At 36.2% G+C, this 16658-nt stretch overlaps 1 protein-coding gene across 2 annotated transcripts in view; it reads right to left on the bottom strand.

Annotated features, from left to right (window-relative positions):
- The window catches only part of LOC123533822 (uncharacterized), a 78540-nt gene that overhangs the window by 30028 nt on the left and 31854 nt on the right, over positions 1–16658 (bottom strand). The gene's annotated exons all lie outside the window — the stretch shown is intronic.

The following is a 16658-nucleotide window of genomic DNA, read 5'->3' as shown; positions in this document are numbered from 1 at the left end:
ACAACACAATCTGAGACTGTCATCCAGGGAAACGCTGGTTTCCATTTTGGATCAATGGCCATTTGGCGTGGCTGGGAGGGATTCTGAAATTGTGACCGGGGCCTCCGTGGCCGACTGGTTAAGGTCGCTGGCTTCAAATCACTTGCCCCTCATCGATGTGGGTTCGAGCCTCACTCGGGGCATTGAATTCTTCATGTGAGATAGCCATCCAGCTGGCTTACGGAAGGTCGGTGGTTCTACCAAAGTGTCCGTTCGTGTTGAAATAATGCACGAAGGGTATTTCAAACTTTTCTCTACAAGTTCTATTTTGAAAGTGACGACAGAAAACATTAATTCTTGCATTGTCTTTTCGATATTCCGCTCAAGAAAACACATTTCATACATGTGAAAAACATTAATATTACGGCGATAATTGTTCAAAAGCATTTTACCGTGTTGCACAATTTTTGACTTAATTCCTTACATTGTCTTTCCTTGATTGCGAAAAACATTCGAACGATAATTGTAGAATCATCTGTCATTATATCTAATGACATGTATAATCTTAAAACTTGCGAAAACACTCACTTTCATGTACACATCCCAAGATGCCGCCTGTCAAAGGATTTAAAGGCGGAGCTACGATGAAATTTACGTCACACGTTCCACATATAGGAAGCTGTCATTGGTTTATCGGTTATCTTAACTCGCATCGCTTTACCTAAACTATCGGGTAGCACGTGGAAGCTTTTCGAATACGCTGTCGGATTAATCGGGGTGTTTATTGGGATGATTTTATGACATGTCGCTTCGGCAATTAAGGGATGACAGGGGAAATAAGGGATGTCAAATATACAACTCAAAGTCTGAAGGCATGTCGCGCACGACAGGCGATAACAGCCTGGCGAGAACCCTGAATGTATAAACAATCAATCAATCAACCAACTTTATTAGCAAAATCGGCAATAATTTGCCTTTGGCCATTTAACAAGCAGCATATAATAAACATGGCAAACAAAAAATATCATATATTGCATAAACATAGCACATTTATGAGAATATCACTTGCTATAAAATACCAAACAGTAATAAATTAAGAAACAGCAAGATTTGTTAGGGTATTATGTCTTATCGTCATAGATTCTTTTATATATCTACAGATGTTTACAAGACGTTTCTTATTTCTTGTAAGCATAATATTTTTAAACATCTGAATTGTAGGCCAAGCTATATTTCCCAAATACTTATTTCTAACATCTGTATATTTACTACAACATAACAAGAAATGGTACTCAGTTTCAACTGCATTTTGATTACATATTCTGCATATTCTGTTGTTTCGATCAATATTATTAAATCTACCAGACTCGATTTCTAACTTATGGGAGCTTAATCTGAAACAAGTAAACATTTTTCTTAAATTTTCAATGGCAATTTTATCAATGTATTCTTCATAACAAAAGACTGTTTTATACTGACAATAATATTTCAGCTTTGACATTGAATTAATCGATGCATTCCATTCTTGAATAAATTGGTCACGTAATCTCAGTTTGAACGCAGGGAGATAGTTAATATTCGGATCAAAATACTGACGCACATGTGTCAGACCCAGATGGTCAATAATAGAATGCATACGTTTAGCCCAGTTCTTACCAATAACATTTGAACATAGATTTTGATACAGACTATTCATTGGAGAATCTACATTTTTCATTAATTTCAACCAATATTTAACAGATCTCTCTTTACAAATAGTAGATAATTGAATGCGACCTAATTCACCATACACAGCATTATTTGGCGTTTGCTTCTTTACTCCTAGTAAATATTTGCAAAATTTCAAATGTAAATTATCGACACCCTTGAAATTGTAAACACCCCAAATTTCTGCTCCGTACAGTAAAATAGGTACAACCATTCTATCAAACAGTAATAATTTTGTCTTAACATCTAAACAGACTTTATCAATAAATAACAGTATATTGTGATAGGCTCTTAAAGCCTGATCATTCAGTGCCTTAACTGCACCTAAAAGAGAACCAGTATAAGAAAATTTAATGCCTAAATATGTAAAATCATCAACTATTTCTATTTTATCATCATTAATGTAAAATTCTTCATTATGATGAGTTTTTCTGTTTTCAAAAACACAAATTTTTGTTTTATTAACATTTATTGTTAAACCCCACTTTATTGAAAATTGATGAATGGAATCGATTTGGGACTGTAAGCTCTTAGGATCAGTCGTAAACAATACAATATCATCAGCAAATAATATTAAATACATAGAAAGAAGCTCAAGATCTTTATCCGTAAAATCATTCCAATTTAAGTTTTCTGTGATATCATTGATAAACAAAATAAATAGCAAGGGAGATAATGGCTCCCCTTGTTTCAATCCGATCGTTACATCAAAGAAGTCAGAAAATGACATCGTACTTGATATCTTAACACATGACTGTACTTTTTGATACATACATTTAATAATATTAATCATTTTACAGCTAATGCCAGTCTGTATTAATTTATACCATAATGCATCTCTGTTAACTGTATCAAAAGCTCTTTGATAATCTATAAAAATGCACCATAATTTAGACTTTTTAGACAGTACTTTTTGAATAATAGCATGTAGAAGGAATATAGCATCAGCTGTAGAACGATTATCTCTAAAACCGAATTGTACATCATTAAATATTTGTTCAGATTCACACCATTTGTTAATACGATTTCTAAGTAGCAATGAAAAAATCTTCGAAAAAACATTTACCAGTGTAATCCCTCTGTAATTTGCAGGTTCAGATTTACAACCCTTTTTATATACCGGTATTATAACTCCTTTAGACCATGCCTCAGGATATAATCCAGTATCAAAAATATGATTAAAAATAACACATAGATATGGAGATATAAAGTCATTAGTGTCAATGAAAAAGTCGGCAACATTTCGATCATAATCACAACTTTTATTCCTATTTAATGAAGAAATAGTTTTTTTGACTTCTTCCACAGTTATTTGCTTGTCAAGTAGCTCAACATTTAATGGTACATTTCGAGAACTTGTAAAATCAGTATCATCACACTGGTTCTTAGCTTCATTTGAAATATCTGAAAAATGTCTAACAAAATCATCTAATTTTACATCATTCTGACTGTTATTTGTATTTTTAAATTTATTTATATACTTCCAAAATTTACGTGGCGACGTTTTACTTAAATTGCAAAATTTTCCTTTCTCATTATTATAGAATTTCCATTTAGCGCATTTCTTCACATTACAGAAATTACTTCTACATGTTAGAAAGTACATTTTGTTTTCATCCGTTTTATTTGAATTAAATTGACGTTTAGCATCACAAAACTCAGCCTTAGCCCGACGACAACTTTCGTCAAACCATAGTACTTTGTGTTTTAATTTCTTAGATTTATTTGAGAAGGATTTACCAAAAGAGTGGAAAGACAAGTCATACACCAGCTTTGACATATAGTCAATACACTGATTAATGTCATACTCTCCAGACGATAGTTTGCGGGTTGCGTCATCAAATAATGTCTTTTTACTATTAACAAAATCTAAAAACGACTCTGTTTCGGAGGTGTCCCAAACAATTTTTTCAAGCTTACAACAACAGGCATCAAGACACTTTTCACTACAACTCATAGAAAATGTTACTGGACAGTGATCTGAAAATTCAGTTAAATCTAATACACACATGTCATAAACATAATTATAACTGTCAACATTGCAGATTAAATAATCAACCAAGCTTTGTACTGGCCTATTTCTATTTTTTCCATGGTAGGTACAATTACCCTCTTCTAGGCGACCATTTAATATTACTAAATTATTTTCTTTACAGAGATTTAGTAACTTCGACCCAAAATTATTCACATGACTGTCACGATTTCCATAGTGTACTATATATACAATATGTTAGAACAACACACTTGGATTAAAATGTGCATATATAAAAACCCACAGTTGTTTTCATATTGAAATGTTTTTGCCGATTATAAAAAAGTTATCATATAAGTTATTATAGTACCAACAAAAGGAAATTAATCTTAAAAAAAAAAAAAAAAAAAAAAAAAAAAATCTATATAATATAAGTCCACAAGAAACTCTTTACCAGGTAGAGATAGGTCAAAATACACCTAAAAATTGTATGTAACATGCATATTATACCACAGAAAAGTGGTCTCGATTTTTCTCTATGGCCAATAATAAAAAAGTTACAATAAAATCTATTTATAGTAACAACAAAGGGACATAATTCTAAAAATAGGGTGCCTCATGGTGGTGAACATTTGGTCCAAGTTACATCAAAATCCCTCAATGCATGAAGAAGAAATGCTCCGGACAAAGTCATTCTTGAATTTGACCTTTGACCTCTAAATATGACCTTGACCTTAGACCTAGGGACCTGGTTCTTGCGCAAGACAATCTGTCTTATGTTGGTGAACATTTGTGCCAAGTTACATCAAAATCCCTCCATGCATGAAGAAGAAATGCTCCAGACAAAGTCATTCTTGTGTCTGACCTTTGGTCTCTTAAGTTTGACCTTGACATTAAGACCTGGGCTTGGGTTTTGCGCATAACATGTTGTCTCATCCAGGGGAATATTTGTGCCAAATGATATCTAAATCTTGTTTTGCAGAGTTATGGACCGGACAGGAAAAAAGCCCTATTGACCTTTGACCTCCAATTGTGACCTTGACCTTTAAGCTAGGGGTCTAGGTTTTGCGCATGACATGTCATCTCATCATGGGGAACATTTGTGCCAAGTAATATTAAAATCCCTTCATGGATGGGAGAGTTATGGACCGGACAGGAAAAAAGCCCTGTTGACCTTTGACCTCCAATTGTGACCTTGACCTTTGAGCTAGGGGTCCGGGTTTTGCGCATGACACGTCATCTCATCATGGGGAACATTTGTGCCAAGTAATATTAAAATCCCTTAATGAATGTCAGAGTCATAGACCGGACATGAAACAGACCCTGTTCATGCTATGTTAACATTTGACTGCTAAGTAAGACCTTGACCTTTGAGCTAGGGGTCTGAAAGTTGTGCATGACGCATCGTCTTATTATCAGGTACATTTGTGCCAAGAAATATTAAAATCCATTCATGGATGTCAGAGTTATGGACCGGACATGAAACAGACCCAGTTCATGCTATGTTAACATTTGACTGCTAAGTGTGACCTTGACCTTTGAGCTAGGGGTCTGAAAGCTGTGCATGACACATCGTCTTATTATGAGGTACATTTGTGCCAAGTAATATTAAAAATCCCTTCATGGATGGGAGAGTTATGGACCGGACAGGAAAAAAGCCCTGTTGACCTTTGACCTCCAATTGTGACCTTGACCTTTAAGCTAGGGGTCTAGGTTTTTTTACACATGACACGTCGTCTCATCATGGGGAACATTTGTGCCAAGTAATATTAAAATCCCTTCATGGATGGGACAGTTATGGACCGGACTGGAGAAAAGCCCTGTTGACCTTTGACCTCCAATTGTGACCTTGACCTTTGAGCTAGGGGTCCGGGTTTTGCGCATGACACGTCATCTCATCATGGGGAACATTTGTGCCAAGTAATATTAAAATCCCTTCATGGATGGGAGAGTTATAGACCGGACAGGAAAAGAGCCCTGTTGACCTTTGACCTCCAATTGTGACCTTGACCTTTGAGCTAGAGGTCCGAGTTTTGCGCATGACACGTCGTCTCATCATGGGGAACATTTGTGCCAAGTAATATTAAAATCCCTTCATGGATGACAGAGTTATGGACCGGACACGAAATTGCAGACGGACGGACGGACAGACGGAATGACGGAAAAGCGCATTCCTATAGTCCCCGAAACTGGTTTTCAACCAGTAGGGGACTAAATAAAGCTTCTGTCTCGGTGTTACTGTAGTGCCTGGATATGTCACTAGAGAAATAAAGGTTCTGTCTCGGTGTTCTGTAGTGCCTGGAAATGTCACTAGAGAAATAAAGGTTCTGTCTCGGTGTTACTGTAGTGCCTGGATGTGTCACTAGAGAAATAAAGGTTCTGTCTCGGTGTTACTGTAGTGCCTGGATATGTCACTAGAGAAATAAAGGTTCTGTCTCGGTGTTACTGTAGTGCCTGGATATGTCACTAGAGAAATACAGGTTCTGTCTCAGTGTTACTGAAGTGCCTGGATATGTCACTAGAGAAATTAAGGTTCTGTCTATGGCTCCGGATGGACAGACGGACGGACTTCCGTCGGGGGATAATAATTTTTTTTTGGGGGGTGTGGGGGGGGGGGGTGTGGAAGGGGGGGTGACCAAGGCAAGTTGGTTACCAGGTGTGGGTGCGCAACTTCACATGTTTATAATTAATGTTCATAGAAAAGAATGAAAGAAATTTAATGAAATTAAATTCTGCTAAATGGTAAGTTTGTTAAGTACAAATATGCGGATTTTTAGACAATTAAATAGAAATCCCTACAAAACTGTATGTGCACAACCACATTATAGTGCTCAAAATTCTGTTTAAGTTTCATAGTTCAAGGTCGAATATACCAAAAGTTATGTTGCAGAAATTGCCATATCTATAGATCTATAGTACCCTATATAGTTAACACTAGAAACTTCTAAGGGCCGTAACTCTAGTGTTACTAGGGCAATCTGACTGAAACTTGATGGGCCCCATAACCTCATACTGGTGAACATGTATATGAAGTTTGTTTGAAAAAAATCTAAAATAAGGAATTATTTTTTTTATTTTTTTTTTGGGGGGGGGGGGGGGGGGGGGGGGGGAGGGGTGTGATCAAGGTAAGGGGGTGACCAGGTGTGGGTACACAACTTCACATGTTTACAATAAATGTTCATGGAAAAGAATGAAAGAAATTTAATGAAATTCTACCAAATGGTAAGTTTGTTATGTACAAATATGTGGATTTTTATAAAATTAAAGGGCAATAACACTTAATTTACAAATGAATGCAAACGAAATTGTGTGTACACAACCACATTATGGTGATCTAAATTCTGTTTAAGTTTCATAGTTCTAGATCAAATATATCAAAAGTTATGATGCAGAAATTGCCATATTTATAGTACCCTATAAAGTTAGCAGTAGAAACTTGTAAGGGCCATAACTCTGGTGTTACTAGGGCAATCTGACTGAAACTTGACGGGCCGCAAGAACTCATAGTGGTGAACATGTATATGAAGTTTATATAAATATTCCTGACCATTTCCTAGATATGGCTCCGGACGGACGCACGCATGGAAAGACGGACGGACGGATGGAAAACACCGTGTCCAACGTATACGCCGCATTTACGGCGGGTACGTTACATACATGGTATATTGTACGTTCCATTACCGGCATTTCCTGTTGATTTTGTCAACATTCTGTATGGTGAGGTAAGAAAAACTACTTATTTTCATTGAAGTTCAACGTGTTTATAGAAGCGATATATTCAGTACGAGCTGCAGATCATTCACGCTCCCCATGGTAATGTAATTTTGGGCAGTAATTCTCTAGTTTCTTCAAACATTCGAGTAAACTGACGTGTGAATTCGGTTTCGAACTCGGACGTTCACTTTCAGGTTCTTTTTCTTTCTCTTAAAATCATTATGTTGACTTTCACTAGTTTAACGCGAGAATAGTATATCAAGTTACAAATAAAAATATATATCATGGCGTAAATTCATGTTTTAGGGGAGCTTTATGCCAAAATTAGCGATGTACGCCCTATGAAACGGCACGTCTACAGAAGTACGCCACATAAAAAGGCCGTTATATTTATAGTAACTGATTACAAATGTCTTCACTCACATCTATTCTTTCATTTTATTTACATTGTTTAACATTTATAAACGGTTTTGGAATTACGTAATGTAATAACGGTAATCGGTAATATTAGTCATTCGAAAGATAAAATAAACATGTTCGTTTTGTATAAACAGTACAGTATAGAATGCCCGTTAAAGTTTTTACCTGGGAATCATAATTATTCCATATATTTTCGTAAATTTATCTTCGGTGTCTGAACCTAAAACGAATTAAAAACTGAAAATGTATTTCACAAGTAACATAATGTTGCATTTATAGGTAGCAGTGCGGACAAAACATTTCTCACTCCTAATTTCGCATTTTTTTGTTGCCTACATCTGACCATATCTTTTTTCAAATTTTGTCTGCAGACTTAACAGGAAGGAAAATTCTCAAAAGGGAGAACGATCTCAGGTTGAATGTGCCATTTTTCATATTTTGCCTTCTTCTCGAGCGCTGTTTCAGTTTATCAGTACATTAAGATCATGTTTACATGAACTACTTCCGTTAAAAATGAGATGTAGCAATAGCGGATACAGTCTTTAAGAATACTGCTAGTGTAAACATGGCCTGTCAAACATAACAACCTACCCTGAATCTGGGGTAGGTTGTGGCAAGTATGCGGGGTACACTTTGCGAGGTACACCCTTACCTTACAGTATGGTATAGCATTATAAAACTACATGGCATTTAACTTTTATGTATTTCTGAATTCACATAACTCAAAATGCTGAATTTCATAATACATCTTATGTCGATATATCTACAAAATAACGAACTGTCAGAACACGTCAAATGTTTAATACGTCAAAAATTACTTATAGTGGTCCAAATCGGTATTTCAAACACAGTTTCGTTGTCCTTTTGTAACAATGCTTGCGCTTTCCAAGAAGTGTATTTGAAAAATGGGGCGTTTAAAGTATTTGCAAATGATGTCTAGGCTCTTCAGTACAGATGGGAAGTCACGTGTGCACAACCAACCGTGGCACATTCAACATTCTCCCCTACTTATCAGATCAAACTAATAATCATCATTTCTTGTTAATTTCCTGAATGAAAAACACTTGTATTCGAGATAACCGTAGAAGGAATCGTCGATTTTTCTTTTGAAGTATCTTAGAAAAGAAGAAAGACAGATTTCATGCCGTATGTGTTTCCAGAAAATAAAATGAGCTGCGCCATGAGAAAACCAACAAAGTGCCTTTGCGACCAGCATGGATCCAGACCAGCTTGCGTATCCGCGCAACCTGGTCAGGATCCATGCTGTTCGCTTTCAAAGCCTATTGCAATATAAGAGAAACTATTAGCGAATAGCATTGATCCTGACCAGGATGCGCGCATGCCCAGGCTGGTCTGTATCCATGCTGGTCGCAAAGCCATTATGTTGGTTTTCATGGCGCAGCTCAAATCTACAATAGAAAACAATTAAAATTCTTAAAAAATATTGCATGTACGTGAAATAATATAAGAATAAAATCAATGCCGATAACATTGCGTTATACTGAATTAAAATATAATGGTCCACGCCGGTAATTTGGGACCCGTGGTATCGAGCGTAGACACTACTACCCCATCCTGTAATTTGTGTTTTCTACATAATTATGCAACTATTTTCAGGGTACGATTTTTTCGTAAGCTAACGTAAACGCCCGAAAATATTGGCAAACATAATGAGTGCCATGTAAATGCTTTTGGACAACTGACTGAAAATTATTGTAAACGATATCTAATTGTACATGTACCCCTACAAACACAGTGATTTCATATATTTAGTCAAGTTTATTTTATAGCATTCGGCATTAAAATTTTTATTTAAAAAATTACTATTTACAAGGAATTTATCATAGTACTCAAAGGTATCCTCCTTGGAAATTCCTTACAATAATGACATTAACTGATAACGGCCTTTTATGCGGCGTACTTCTGTAGACGCGCTGTTTTATAGGGCGTACATCGCTAATGTTGGCATAAAGCTCCCCTAAAAATTTACGCCATGATATATGTTTTTATTTGTAACTTGATATACTATTCTCCCATTAAACAAGTGAAAAGTCAACATAATGAGTTTAAGAGACAGATAATGAACCTGAATGTGAACGTCCGAGTTCGAAACCGAATTCACACGTCAGTTTACTCGAATGTTTGAAGAAACTAGAGAATTACTGCCCAAAATCACATTACCATGGGGAGCATGAATGATCTGCAGCTCGTACTGAATATATCGCTTCTATAAACACGTTGAACTTCAATGAAAATAAGTAGTTTTTTCTTACCTCACCATACAGAATGTTGACAAAATCAACAGGAAATGCCGGTAATGGAACGTACAATATACCATGTATGTAACGTACCCGCCGTAAATGCGACGTATACGTTGGACACGGTGGAAAACGCCAAAACTATATCCCTCCAACTTTCGTGGGGGGATAACAAACAAGAGCTGTCGAAAGAGAGCAACGCTCGACTTTTCAACCTCCTTGTCAATTAAAAGAAAAGTCGAAAAAAGGGCATGATTTCGTAAAAATGCAAAGTAGAGTTATTGAACCTGTGCACTGCATGTCTGATTATTACAATGAACAAGTGTGTGAAGTTTAATTCATTCCCATTAGTAGGTACTGAGATACCAGGTTACATACAAAAACTTAACAAAAAATTGTTAAGTCAAAAAAGGGCCATTATTTTGTAAAACAGCAAAGTAGAGTTATTGGACCTGTGCAATGCAAGTCAGTTAATCACTATAAAAAGTGTGTCAAGTATAAGTTGTACTACCTTTTCTTCGAATAGCCTAACTAAAAATTATCATATGTTACTCTTCAAATTTTAAAATACCCCATATCTGGATGTGTCTTTAACTCAATCTTTTGACTATACACTGTATTACTCTTTAGCAAGCTGGCGGCAATTGGGTTTGCCTTTGCGACCAGTGCAGACCAAGATGGATGTGCAGGCTGATCATGGTCTGCACTGTTTGCTATTCAGTTAGCAAATTTTCAGTAAACACCCCATCGAATAATAAATGATATTGCCCAAATTGAATGATGGACCAGTCCATTTTAGAAATTTAGCAGGCTAAAGGTTAAGATGACTGTCATTTCTTTTTTAAATTTGGACAGAATTCTGAATAACTTTTATCTGCAAATAACACTGCCTTGAACTTAACTCAGATTTAGGTAAAACAGTAAACATCTTTAATACACAAAACTTGATAAGGTCTATTTCTGATGAAAATGTTTCAAGATTACTTAGATTTCAACTTTCTGTGAAATCTGATGACCAGAATCTCTTCACAACAAATACCCATGTTCAGTCATCATCAAACTTCCACAATAAACAAATGAAATAGCATAAAACCCAAACGTAAAGTAAGCTTTACAGACAGAGGGGATGAGAGATTCGATGAAACGGATATTCTGAGATTGCCACTTTTTGCACACTGTAAGTGAAATTATTGTCAATTGGATAGTGAAAGAGATACCTCATTTGGCTTAATTTGCTTTAAAGTAGGAAAATTTCTAGGGCATTACACATTTATACTGTGCTTAGCTATACAGGTATTCATATTGCCTCACACACAGTACTGATCATATAATACTATGTTTACATAGATACTGCAAAGCAATTGTTCATATTTTTAGATATTAACTTGGGTCTAACATACCAGCTACAGTCAGGTTTAGAAGTAGACAAAATATTAACATCTTCAAGAATAAATCTTTTCCTTTAAAAAGCTGCTAGCAGTGTTAAAAGATGTTTAAAATTAGAATGTAAGATTTTTAATTGAACGATTTGTTACATAATTTCAAGATTTCACATGCCGTTACTGTAAAAATGGCCATTTTTATATTACATTCAATGAATAACATGGCAGAAAAACGCAACAGATCTGTTTTCTAGCAAAAAAATACATGATTATTATTTGTCTTTGTAAAACTGGTTTAACACTTCTAAAATCAAAGTAATTCACAGTCAACTGGAGCAATGTTTATGTACTTAACTGCAAGGACTGACACCTACATAATCTCTATGGTTCATCCTGATACTCGCACGGTTTGAATGAAAATATGAAAACCTTCATTGACATGAAAGTTAACTTAGATGCAACCCTGCTGTTAAAAAATAACAAAAGAAGTAAAACCAAGCTAAACAAGAGCCATGTCAGACATGGCTAATCCCCCCACAGGGCATATCATAATTGAAGGATGTGGTCCGCATCAGGGGTTTTAAGATGTGGAAGAAAGAATAAGTCAGTAGTGAGGTGGTTTACTGCTAAATTTTATTAATTTTCATGAAGAGTATAACTATGATGTTTTTCTATATGGCTACTGTAAAAAAAAGGAATGGAAAGCTAACAGGGAACAAGAGTGCCAGAATGTCACAATATATGCCCGTCAAAGCAAATTTCTTTACTCTAGCAGCTGTATTTGCAAATGGAATGTTAATTTTGTGGTTGTTTAGTAATCATTGTAAGTCTTTTGTTTTTTAAAGTCCACAAAAAAACTCCTTACTAGGTAGAGATACCTTATATATAATAAAATTAATAAAAAACACCTAAAACTGGAGAGTAACATCTATGCTGTACCACAGAAAAGTGGTCTTGTTTTCTCCCTAGGGTCAATTATAAAAATGTTACAATATAAGTTATTTATATTAACAACTAAGGGAAGTTAATCTTTAAAAAAAAAAAAAAAAAAAAAAAAAAAAAAAAATTGCAAGTCCACACAAAAATCTTTATCAGGAAGAAACTGGTCAAAATACACCTAAAAATTGGATTTAGCATGTTTGTTGTACTACAGAAAAGTGGCCTCGATTTTTCCCTATGACTAGTAATGAAAAAGTAACAATAAAAGCTATTTAAAGTAACAACGAAGGGAAGTAATTCTAAAGAAGGGAACTGCACATGACACTTCGTCTCATGATGGTGTATAATTGTGCCAAGTTACATCAAAATCCCTCCATGCATGAAGAAGAAATGCTTCTGACAAAGTCATTCTTGTATCTGACCTTTGGCCTCTAAGTGTGACCTTGACCTTAGGCCTAGTGACCTGGATCTTGCGCATGACACTCCGTCTCGTGGTGGTAAACATTTGTGCCAAGTTATATCAAAATCCCTCAATGCATGAAGAAGAAATGCTCCGGACAAGGTTTTTATTCTTGTATACTTTGACCTCTAAGTGTGACCTTGACCTTAGACCTAGGGACCTAGTTCTTGCATATGACACTCCGCATCGTGGTGGTAAACATTTGTGCCAAGATATATCAAAATCCCTCCATGCATGAAGAAGATATGCTCCAGACAAATTTCTTTAAGAAAATATGATAAAGGGGAATAACTCAAAAAAATAGGCAAGGTAGAGTTATTGTTCTTGCACACTGCACTTCCTCCCAATGTGTTCTATCAGTGTATGAAGTTTGAAGAAAATCCCTCCTGTACTTTTGGGGTTATGCTCCGGACAAAATGTTTAAAGAAAATATGATAAAGGGGAATAACTAAAAAAATAGGCAAGGTAGAGTTATTGTTCTTGCACACTGCACTTCTGCCCAATGTGTTCTATCAGTGTATGAAGTTTGAAGAAAATCCCTCCAGTACTTTTGGAGTTATGCTCCAGACAAATTTTTTTAAGAAAATAAGATAAAGGGGAATAACTCAAAAAATAGGCAAGGTAGAGTTATTGTTCTTGCACATTGCACTTCCTCCCAATGTGTTCTATCAGTGTATGAAGTTTGAAGAAAATCCCTCAAGTATTTTTGGAGTTATGCTCCGGACAAATATCGTTGCGGACGGACGGACGGACGCACGGATGGAGAGCATTTCTAATATCCCCTTCACCTTTGGTGGGGGGATAAATAATAGTATCAACCCATGTAGGAGGTGGATTTTTCTCATCATTTTTAGTGACTCTGGCTTTACTTTTCTAGAAACTCTGTTTGCGTTTCTGGAGAGACCTGTATTTTGATACCACAAACCTCTTTCACAAATAAAACTTTTAAGATTTTCACAAACAAGAGGGTCAAGATGGCCCTAGGTCGCTCACCTGTGTAACACACCATAACGGTGTTAACATATTTTACCTAGTGGTTTCATGGAGACAAATATTCTGACCAATTTTCATTAAGATTGGACCAAAAAATGTGGCCTCTTGAGTGTAAAGAAGCATTTTCTTTGATTTTACCAAGCTACCTAGTTTTTTACCCCACATGACCCAGATGCAAACTTGTCCAAAATTTCATGAAAACAAACATTCTGACAAAGTTTCGTGAAGATTGGAGCAAAAAAGGTGGAATCTAGAGTGTAAACAAGCTTTTCTTAAGATCTGACCTAGTGACCTAGTTTTTGACCCCACGTGTCGCAGATTTGAAATCTTCCAAGACTTCATGCTAACAAACAATCTGACCAAATTTAATGAAGATAGAATAAAAAATGAAGAGTGTTAACAAGCTTTTCCTTTGACTTGACAGGGTGACCTAGTTTTTGACCCCATATGACCCAGTTTCAAACCTGGCCTAGGAATCATCAAGATAAACATTCTGACTAAGTGTCATGAAGATAGTGTCATAAATGTGGCCTGAAGAGTGCTAACAAGCTTTTCCTTTGATTTGACCAGATGACCTAGTTTCTGACCCCATATGACTCAGTTTCAAATTTGGCCTAGAAATCATCAAGATAAACATTCTGACCAAGTTTCAACAAGAGCTCCGTCAAGCGGGGCAATATACGCCCGAAGGGTTACATCAGAGGATGGCAGCAAAATTTAAAGAACTTGACTGTTGAAGCCAGAAGGACAGGAGCAACAAAGGGAAGAAACTCAAAAAAAAATTTAAGTCCACAAAAAAATGTTCTAAGTCCACAAAAAAATCCTTACCAGGTAAAGGTATGTCAAAATACACCTAAAAATTGGAGGTACCATCCATGTTGTACCACAGAAAAGTGGTCTGGGTTTTTCCCTACGGCCAATAATAAACAAGTTTCAAAATAAGCTATTTATAGTAAAATAAAAGGGAGGTAATTCAAAAAAAATTATTGTAAGAGAACAAAAAAAGGATCTGCCAAATAAAAACAACAGCACTGCAATGCAGAGCAATAAACACAAAGCAAAGTCATATATAACCTCTGACCCCTAAGTGTAACCTTGACCTTGAAGCGAGTCATCCAATACATGCGCTCTGCATGTAATCTCGATCTGGTGAACATTTGTGCCAAGTTTCTTTGAAATCCTTCCAGCAGTTCAAGAGTTACAGAGCGGACACGAAACAAACTGATATGATCTTTAACCCATAAGTGTGACCTTGACCTTGAAGTGAGACATCCAAAACATGCGCTCTGCACATCGTCTTGGTATGGGGAACATTTATGTCAAGTTTCTTTGAAATCCTTCAAGGGGTTCAAAAGTAACAGAGCGGACACAAAATTGCTAACGGACAGACAGACGGACACCTGGGGTATAACACAATACGTCCCTTCGGGCATATAAAAAGATAGGGTCATAAATGTGGCCTCTAGGTTGTTAACAAGCTTTTCCTTTGATTTGACCCGATTACCTAGTTTTTGACCCGACATAAAGATCAAGGCCTAGAGATCATCAAGATAATCATTCTGTGCAAGTTTGTATCAAAGCAAAGCATAAATGAAACCTCTATATGACTGAAAGGGCCAAAATAGAGAATTTTGCCCCTTTCATGGGCAGCAACTCTAGAACCTATGAATGAATCTAGCCAGTTTTCGAAAGGAACCAAGATCTTATTGTGACTTAAGTTGTGTGTAAGTGTGGTTAAAATCAAATATAAAATGTCACTTCTATCGTGTTCACAAGGTAAAAATGTAGAAATTTTGGCTCTTTCAGCGGTAAATCAGGGGCCGTAACTCCGGAACTTATGATTGGATCTGACAGATTCATCATGGAATTCAAGATTTATTGTTGTTGAAGATATTTTGCAAGTTTGTATCAAATCAAACTGTAAATGAAGCCTTTATATGGCTGCAAAAGCCAAAAAAGCAAATTTTGGCCCTTTAAAGGGCCATAACTCTGGAACACATGACAGGATCTGGCCTGTTTTCGAAAGGAACCAAGATATTATGCCAATACAAGTTGTATGTAAGTTCGATTAAAGTTGATTGCAAAATGTGGTCTCTATCGTGTTCACAAGCCAAAAATGGCAAATTTTGGCCCTTTGAGAGGCAATAACTCTGGAATCCATGAAGGAATCTGGCCAGTTTTCAAAAGGAACCAAGATTTTATACCAATACAAGTTGTGTGCAAGTTTGATTAAAGTTGATTGCAAAATGTGGTCTCTATTGTGTTCACAAGCCAAAAATGGCAAAATTTGGCTCTTTAAGGGGTCATAACTCTGGAACCCATGACTGGATCTGGCCAGTTTTCGAAAGGAACCGAGATATTACGCCCATACAAGTTGTGTGCAAGTTTTATTAAAGTTGATCACAAAATGTGGTCTCTATCGTGTCCACAAGCCAAAAATGGCAAATTCTGGCCCTTTAAGGGGCCATAACTCTGGAACCCATGATGGGATCTGGCCAGTTTTTGAAAGGAACTGAGATATTATGCCCATACAAGTTGTGTGCAAGTTTGATTAAAATCAAATATAAAATGTGGTCTCTATCGTGTTCACAAGGAAATTGTGGACGAATGGACAATGGACGAAGGGCTATCACAACGTGACAGGTGAGCTAAAAAGTTTGAAATAGCTGCTTTAATTTGCATCAAAAGCTTCAAAAGGTTTGTAATTAATTTTCATCTTGCATTTATCCAATATATTTCATTTTGTTTTGTTGTGAGAGGAGAGGTGGGGGTGGGGTGACTGGATGGAGATTAATGACCATAACTATTTGTCTCACTGTGAGTGTTTTATTCTG

This window comes from Mercenaria mercenaria, chromosome 12 (assembly GCF_021730395.1).
Source record: "Mercenaria mercenaria strain notata chromosome 12, MADL_Memer_1, whole genome shotgun sequence".
Classification (NCBI taxonomy): domain Eukaryota; kingdom Metazoa; phylum Mollusca; class Bivalvia; order Venerida; family Veneridae; genus Mercenaria; species Mercenaria mercenaria.
The sequence above is the reverse complement of the archived record's forward strand: the minus strand, read 5'-3'. Positions and strand labels throughout refer to the sequence as shown.